An 8,868-nucleotide genomic window follows, 5' to 3' on the forward strand; every position below is an offset into this window, starting at 1 on the left:
TCATCCTTTCCCAAGATTGTGCAACATGCTCATGTTCAAGTTTCTTGAAATTCATGATTTGGGTTCTAAGGGAAATAATTTTTCAGGCGGAAAATACTTAGTAATAAAACCATCTTTGCACTTATTCCAAGAATCAATACTATTGCGAGGCAAAGAAGAAAACCAAATTTTTCCATGATCTTGCAAACAAAACGGAAATAATTTCATTTTCACAACATCATTGTCCACATCTTTTTTCTTTTGCATATCGTGTAATTCCACGAATGTGTTAAGACGGGATGCGACATCCTCATTAGGAGTGCCGGAAAATTGATATTTCATAACAAGATTCAGCAAAGCAGTATTAATATCACAAGATTCCGCACTAGTGGCGGGAGCAATCAGAGTGCCAATAAAATCATTGTTGTTGGTATTGAGAAATCACACAACTTGGTGTTCTCTTGAGCCATTATGACTACGCAACAAGATTGCACTCAAAAACAGTTCCGGCAAGAAAACGACGAACGAAAAAGAGGGCGAATAGAACAGCAAATTTTTGTGAAGTGGGGGAGAGGAAACGAGAGGCAAATGGCAAATAATGTAATTGCGAGGAGATGAGATTTGTGATTAGGAACCTGGTAGATGTTGATGATGTCTCCCCGGAAATGGCTCCACAAATTCCTTTTGATGTCTGCTAGAACTACGTCAGTATTTCCCCAAAGAGGAAGGGATGATGCAGCACAGCGACGGTAGGTATTTCCCTCAGTGATGAGACCAAGGTTATCAAACCAGTAGGAGAAGCAAGCAACACTATGTAAAAAGCACCTGCACACAAATAACAAATACTCGCAACTCGACGTATTAAAGGGGTTGTCAATCCCTTTCGGGTAACGGCGCCAGAAATTGGCAAACGGACATGAGAAAGTTGTAATAAGTTGATAGATAGATCTCGCGGGAACGCGAGATAAAATAAATTGCAGCAAGGTATTTTTGTACTTTTGGTTTAATAGATCTAAAAATAAAAGCAAAGGAAAATAGATCACGAAGGCAAATATAATAAGGAAGAGACCTGGGGGCCGTAGATTTCACTAGTGGCTTCTCTCGAGAAAAAATAGCAAACGGTGGATAAACGAATTACTGTTGGGCAATTGATAAAACTTCAAATAATCATGACGATATCCAGGGAATGATCATTATATAGGCATCACGTCCAAGATTAGTAGACCGACTCCTGCCTGCATCTACTACCATTACTCCACACATCGACCGCTATCTAGCATGCATCTAGTGTATTAAGTTCATGGAGAAACGGAGTAATGCAATAAGAACGATGACATGATGTAGACAAGATCTATTTATGTAGAAATAGACCCAATCTTGTTATCCTTAATAGAAATGTTACATACGTGTCGGTTCCCCTTCTGTCACTGGGATCAAGGACCGTAAGATCGAACCCATCTTGCAAGATAAATAGATCAAGTTGGCCAAAAAAACCAAATATCGGAGAAGAAATACGAGGCTATAAGCAATGTGTATAAGAGATCAAAGAAGACTCAAATAACTTTCATGGATAAAAAGACAGATCTGATCATAAACTCAAAGTTCATCGGATCCCAACAAAGACACCGGAAAAAGAGTTACATCATATGGATCTCCAAGAGACCATTGTACTGAGAATGAAACGAGAGAGAGGAAGCCATCTAGCTACTAACTACGGACCCGTCGGTCTACAAAGAATTACTCATGCATCATCGGAGAGGCACCAATGGACATGATGAACCCCTCCGTGATGGTGTCCAGATTGGATCTGGTTGTTCTGGAACTTGCGGCAGCTGGAATTGATTTTCGTCGACTCCCATAGGGTTTCTGGAATATTGGGGTATTTATATAGCAAAGAGGCGGTTCGGGAGGCACCCGAGGTGGGCACAACCCACCAGGGCGCGCCCTGGTGGGTTGTGCTCCCCTCGGAGCACCCCCCAGGTGCTTCTCCAACCCACTGAATGTCTTCTGGTCCATAAAACATCCACAAAAAGTTTCGCTGCGTTTGGACTCCGTTTGGTATTGATTTCCTGCGATGTGAAAACATGAAAAAAATAGAAACTGGCACTTGGCACTATGTCAATAGGTTAGTACCAAAAAATGATATAAAATGACTATAAAACATCCAAGAATGATAATATAAGAACATGCAACAATAAAAAATTATAGATACGTTGGAGACGTATCAGCATCCCCAAGCTTAATTCCTGCTCATCCTCGAGTAGGTAAATGATAAAAACAGAATTTTTTATGGAATGTTGCCTAACATGTCAACTCATATTCTTTTCTTTGTAGCATGGACATTTGGAATTTTATATGGTTCAAAGCAATAGTCTAGTTTTGACATGATAACTTAAATACTCAAGCATATCAACAAGCAACTAAAAAACATCCTTGTGGAGGTCTTGAAATCCACAAGGATTCTTCCCAAAAGGGGTCTTGATCCACAAGAGGGAAGGTAGAAGGAGCAAAGCTCACAAATATCTCACATATGCTTTGCTAAACCAAACAAATGACCTAGATACAGATTATATAGGTTTGGGGACGAGGTGGGTGAAGTGGAGGCCCAACAGGGGATCACAACCATCCATCCTGATGAGCCCGTGCGCACGGGGTAAGTTGGGCCCGTGCGCACGGGGGCCCGTGGGCACGGTACACGCCCCTGCGCATGGGCTAGCAGCATCACAGTGAGGGGTCCCGTGTGCATGGGGTCTTCTGGGCCCGTGCACACGGGGTATCCAGAGACTTTCTGGGTGGCCCGTGCGCACGGGGGTCCGAAGAGCCCGTGGGCACAGGGTGCTTGGGCAGTTCTTCTTCTTCCAGCTGCTGGCCTCCGTGTCCTTCTCCTTGGATCTGATGGACTTGGGGTGCTTCTCCTTCTCCTTGGTGGTGTTCCTCTTTGTACCTAATGATACATAGTGCATTTTGGTGAGGTAGCAACCAAGTTTCACTCGTGTCCATATGCATGTCAAGTAGGAAGGAGTTCACCTCAGTTTCCATAGCACGTGCTCTAGCTCTTGTCATGGGTCCTTTGGGAGCTTGTGTAGCCGTACTAGAGTCAATGGGTTTAGATGAGGGATGCTCCGCATCACTGCAGCTACTCATGATGATGCTATATCTGATCTATCTGGAACGAAAGACAGACTGAAGGGCGTGCTTACACATTATGAAGGTACATTAAAATGTGTAAGAGCCTGGGTTTGCCCTTCTTGGAAGAGGGCCTCTTGTTGGACAATGTGCCATTGAAGCCAGGCTGTGTGAAGTGCTACGTGACTGAAGTAAAGCCTAGATTCAATGAATTTTCCCTGAAAATGTCCTAGGAGACTTTGATGAGCAAAGGACCTTGGGAGAAACACGGTTACATCACATCCAGTGGCCACGAAAGGAAATAGGGTTCATGGATGAGATCCCTGAAGCCCCGCCAAGAGCAACCAATGTAGCCCCTCAACGTGTGACGCTCTCCTTGCCACAGTAGCTCTCGCGTGCTTCCCCCAAAGAACCTAACACTCGTAATCTGACGGCTGATGCATCAACCTATGATCAGCTGGCCCAACTTTGTGCCGTACAGGCCATGTCATCGTCTGCCCCAGAGCAGCCAGTGGTGTCGTGGGAAACCACGGGCACCTATGGCACCAAGAGTCCCTTGCTGGTTCGGCGGGGGGGGGGGGGGGGATGGTACGTTGCACAAAGAGCAGAGGGGCCTCAAACAGCACGACAGAGATCACACAGGCAGTCTTTACCCAGGTTCGAGCCGCCGCGAGGCGTAAAACCCTACTCCCGCTTTGGTGGATTGATGGTGGAAAAATGGTGGTGAGCGCAACACGCTTTGCCCGGCAGGGTTACCTCAGGGCGAAAAGGGCTACACACATATGAATGTGTGAAGGGGTGGATTCGCTAACCCTTTCTACGGTTGCCTTGGGCCTCCTTTTATAGACAAAGGGGTCACTGATACGTCTCCGTCGTATCTACTTTTCCAAACACTTTTGCCCTTGTTTTGGACTCTAACTTGCATGATTTGAATGGAACTAACCCGGACTGACGCTGTTTTCAGCAGAATTGCCATGGTGTTATTTATGTGCAGAAACAAAAGTTCTCAGAATGACCTGAAACACCACGGAACTTATTTTGGAAAATAATAAAAATACTGGAAGAAGAATCCACGTCAGGGGGGCCTCCACCTGTCCACGAGGGTGGGGGCGCGACTGCCCCCCTGGGCGTGCCCCCTGCCTCGTGGGCCCCCTGACACTCCACCGGCCTCAACTCCAACTCCATATATTCGTGTTCGGGGAGAAAAAAATCAGAAAGAAGGATTCATCGTGTTTTACGATACGGAGCCGCCGACAAGCCCTAAAACCTCTCGGGAGGGCTGATCTGGAGTCCATTCGGGGCTCCGGAGAGGGGAATCCGTCGCCGTCGTCATCATCAACCATCCTCCATCACCAATTTCATGATGCTCACCACCGTGCGTGAGTAATTCCATCGTAGGCTTGCTGGACGGTGATGGGTTGGATAAGATTTATCATGTAATCGAGTTAGTTTTGTTAGGGTTTGATCCCTAGTATCCACTATGTTCTGAGATTGATGTTGCTATGACTTTGCTATGCTTAATGCTTGTCACTAGGGCCCGAGTGCCATGATTTCAGATCTGAACCTATTATGTTTTCATGAATATATGTGAGTTCTTGATCCTATCTTGCAAGTCTATAGTCACCTACTATGTGTTACGATCCGGCAACCCCGAAGTGACAATAATGGGGACCACTCCCGGTGATGACCATAGTTTGAGGAGTTCATGTATTCACTATGCGTTAATGCTTTGGTCCGGTACTCTATTAAAAGGAGACCTTAATATCCCTTAGTTTTCGCTAGGACCCCGCTGCCACGGGAGGGTAGGACAAAAGATGTCATGCAAGTTCTTTTCCATAAGCACGTATGACTATATTCGGAATACATGCCTACATTACATTGATGAATTGGAGCTAGTTCTGTGTCACCCTATGTTATGACTGTTACATGATGAACCGCATCCGGCATAATTCTCCATCACCGATCCAATGCCTACGAGCTTTTCACATATTGTTCTCCGCTTATTTACTTTTCCGTTGCTACTGTTACAATCACTACAAAACCCAAAAATATTACTTTTGCTACCGTTACCATTACTTCCATATTACTTTGCTACTAAATACTTTGCTGCAGATATTAAGTTATCCAGGTGTGCTTGAATTGACAACTCAGCTTCTAATACTTGAGAATATTCTTTGGCTCCCCTTGTGTCGAATCAATAAATTTGGGTTGAATACTCTACCCTCGAAAACTGTTGCGATCCCCTATACTTGTGGGTTATCAGTCACCACAGTGGAAATCAGTCATAATGCACTGATTAGATAACAAACAGTGCTATCATACCTAACTCTACAGGCTGACAGAGCGCATAAAATGCGTCGCTCAACGACAGATCATAGCTTGCCCGGCAAGCCTTGCTGGGCTATTTAGCCAGCTTCGCACCTGCTCGCTCGACACGTCGCAGGACGGGTGTTGCTTGGGGGTATTTCCTATAGGAAGTGGCTGCCATGTGGCGAATAGCAGCCACTTAGTCACTTTGGAGCTTGACACCGCACCGACCGACGACGTGCGTCGTGATGAGGTGGTGTGGTGAGGTGGTTATGCTTTCGTAGGCCTCGGCAGGCCTGCCAGGGCGACCTGGAGGCTTGCTTCCGGGGGTGACCTCGTCCTTGCCAGGTTCGCCTGCCCGACAAGTGAGGCTTTTCCCTTAGTAATATCTTGCTTCTCAGGCTAGTCTTGGTCTTCTTGTGCCGCACATTGGTCCTTTGAAGAACTGATTCCTTGTGCTTCTTTCTGGCCTGAGGGTTATGCTCTGGATGAAGAATCTGCTAGAGCTATTTTAGCTTGCAATGATAGATATGATCTAAAGAGGTTATTAGCTAAATGGAAGCAGCAATCTCTTAATGCTAGAATGAAACCTGACCCTGCTTTTGCTACTTCACCTATCTGTGTTACTGATAAGGATTATGGATTCTCTGTTGATCCTGATATAATTACTTTGGTTGAATATGATCCTTTCTATGGCTATGAATCTGAAACTGTTGTGGCACATCTTACTAAATTAAATGATATAGCCACCCTGTTCACTAATGATGAGAGAACTCGCTACCTTTATATCCTTAAAATATTTCCGTTCTCATTAAAGGGTGATGCTAAGATATGGTTTAATTCTCTTGATCCTGGTTGTGTGTGTAGTCCCCAGGATATGATTTATTACTTCTCTGCTAAATATTTCCCTGCTCATAAGAAACAAGCTGCTTTAAGGGATATATACAATTTTGTGCAAATTGAAGAAGAGAGTCTCCCACAAGCTTGGGGGAGGCTTCTCCAATTACTTAATGCTTTGCCTGATCATCCTCTTATGAAAAATGAAATACTTGATATCTTTTACAATGGACTAACCGATGCTTCCAGAGATTACCTGGATAGTTGTGCTGGTTCTGTTTTCAGGGAAAGAACACCGGATGAAGCTGAAATTCTATTGAATAATATGTTGACAAATGAAAATAATTGGACACTTCCTGAGCCAACTCCTGAGCCTATTCCTAAACCAACTCCGAAGAAAAGAGGTGTTCTATTTCTCAGTCCTGAAGATATGCAAGAGGCAAAGAAATCTATGAAAGAAAAAGGTATTAAAGCAGAAGATGTTAAGAATTTACCTCATATTGAAGAAATACATGGTCTTAATTTACCACCTGTTGAAGAAACATATGATCTTAATTCATCACCTGTTGAAGAAACTCATGGTCTTGATAACCCGACACAGGTAGTAAAGGTAAATTCTCTCTATAGATTTGATGAAGGTGATATCCCTCGTTATAAGTCTGCTAGACAATGCTTAGATGAGTTTGACAACTTTATTGTTAAACAAGAAAACATTAATGCTTATGTTAGTAGACAATTGAAATACAATTCAAATATGCTTGAACACTTGGGTGATTATATGTCTAGAGTTAAAGGTGAACTTAAACTCATTAGTAAACATGCTTCTATGGTTTCCACTCAAGTAGAGCAAGTACTTAAGGCTCAGAATGATTTGCTCAATGAATTAAATAGTAAGAATAATGATTATGCTGTTAGAGTGGCTACTAGAACTGGTAAAATGACTCAGGAACCTTTGTATCCTGAAGGCCACCCTAAGAGAATTGAGCAAGATTCTCAGAGAAATAATATAGATGCACCTAGTCCTTCTAAAAAGAAGAAAAAGAAAAATGATAGGACCTTGCATGCTTCTAGTGAACCTATTGTTGAACCACCTGATAATCCAAATGATATTTCTATTTCAGATGCTGAAACACAATCTGGTAACGAACATGAACCTAGTGATAATATTAATGATGATGTTCATGTTGATGCTCCACCTAGCAATGACAATGATGTAGAAATTGAACCTGCTGTTGATCTTGATAACCCACAATCAAATAATCAACGTTATGATAAGAGAGACTTTGTTGCTAGGAAACATGGCAAAGAAAGAGAGCCATGGGTTCAGAAACCCATGCCTTTTCCTCCCAAACCATCCAAGAAAAAGGATGATGAGGATTTTGAGCGCTTTGCTGAAATAATTAGACCTATCTTTTTGCGTATGCGATTAACTGATATGCTCAAAATGAATCCTTATGCTAAGTATATGAAATAAATTGTTACTAATAAAAGAAAGATACCGGAAGCTGAGATTTCCACCATGCTTGCTAATTACACTTTTAAGGGTGGAATACCTAAGAAACTAGGAGATCCAGGAGTACCCACTATACCATGCTCCATTAAGAGAAAATATGTTAGAACTGCTTTATGTGATCTAGGAGCCAGTGTTAGTGTTATGCCTCTCTCTTTATATCGTAGACTTGACTTGAATAAGTTGACACCTACTGAAATATCTTTGCAAATGGCTGATAAATCAACTGCTATACCTGTCGGTATTTGTGAGGATGTGCCTATTGTAGTTGCAAACATTACTATTTTAACGGACTTTGTTATTCTTGACATTCCCAAGGACAATAGTATGTCTATTATTCTTGGAATACCTTTTTTGAATACTGTAGGGGCTGTTATTGATTGCAACAAAGGCAATGTCACTTTTCATGTTAATGGCAATGAGCATACGGTAGACTTTCCGAGGAAACAACCTCAAGTTCATAGTATCAACTCTATTGGAAAAATTCCATCGATTATTTTTGGAGGTTTTGAATTTCCTCTTCCTACTGTCAAGAAGAAATATGATATTCTTATTATTGTGGATGTGCATAGCCCCGTTGAGGTAACATAGTGTTATTCGAAATTTCTCCGGTTCCATGTTATTCGGAATGAGTTTGTTAACAAGACCTGATCAACCTTGTTAGTGGATTCCTTTTGATGAGCATGAGATGGATCAAACTAGAAAACACAACCTTCTGTACTCTCTCTCTACTTTCTGTTATTTAGATGAAATAAAGTAAAAATAGTATTTCTCTGTCTGTTTTCTGATTTGTCCGTGCAATATAAAAATACCTTGAAAATAAAAGTTCTCCAAATGCCGTGCCAATTTAATATGATTTTTTCTGGAATATTTGAGAATATCTGGCACTGAGAACACAGCAGGGGGAGCAAGCACCTGGCCACAAGGGTCCAGGGCGCGCCCCCTGCCTCGTGGGCCCGTGGTGGCTCCCCTCCACTTATTCCTGCACCCACACACTTCCTCTTCCTCCCAAAAAATTCACCATCCAGCTCAAGCACAAGTTCTAGGTCATTTTGCTGCGATTTTCGATCTCCTTGCTCAAAGCACCTCTCACAAAACTGCTTGGGGGG

The sequence above is a fragment of the Aegilops tauschii genome, chromosome 7 (genome assembly GCF_002575655.3).
Source record: "Aegilops tauschii subsp. strangulata cultivar AL8/78 chromosome 7, Aet v6.0, whole genome shotgun sequence".
NCBI lineage: Eukaryota > Viridiplantae > Streptophyta > Magnoliopsida > Poales > Poaceae > Aegilops > Aegilops tauschii.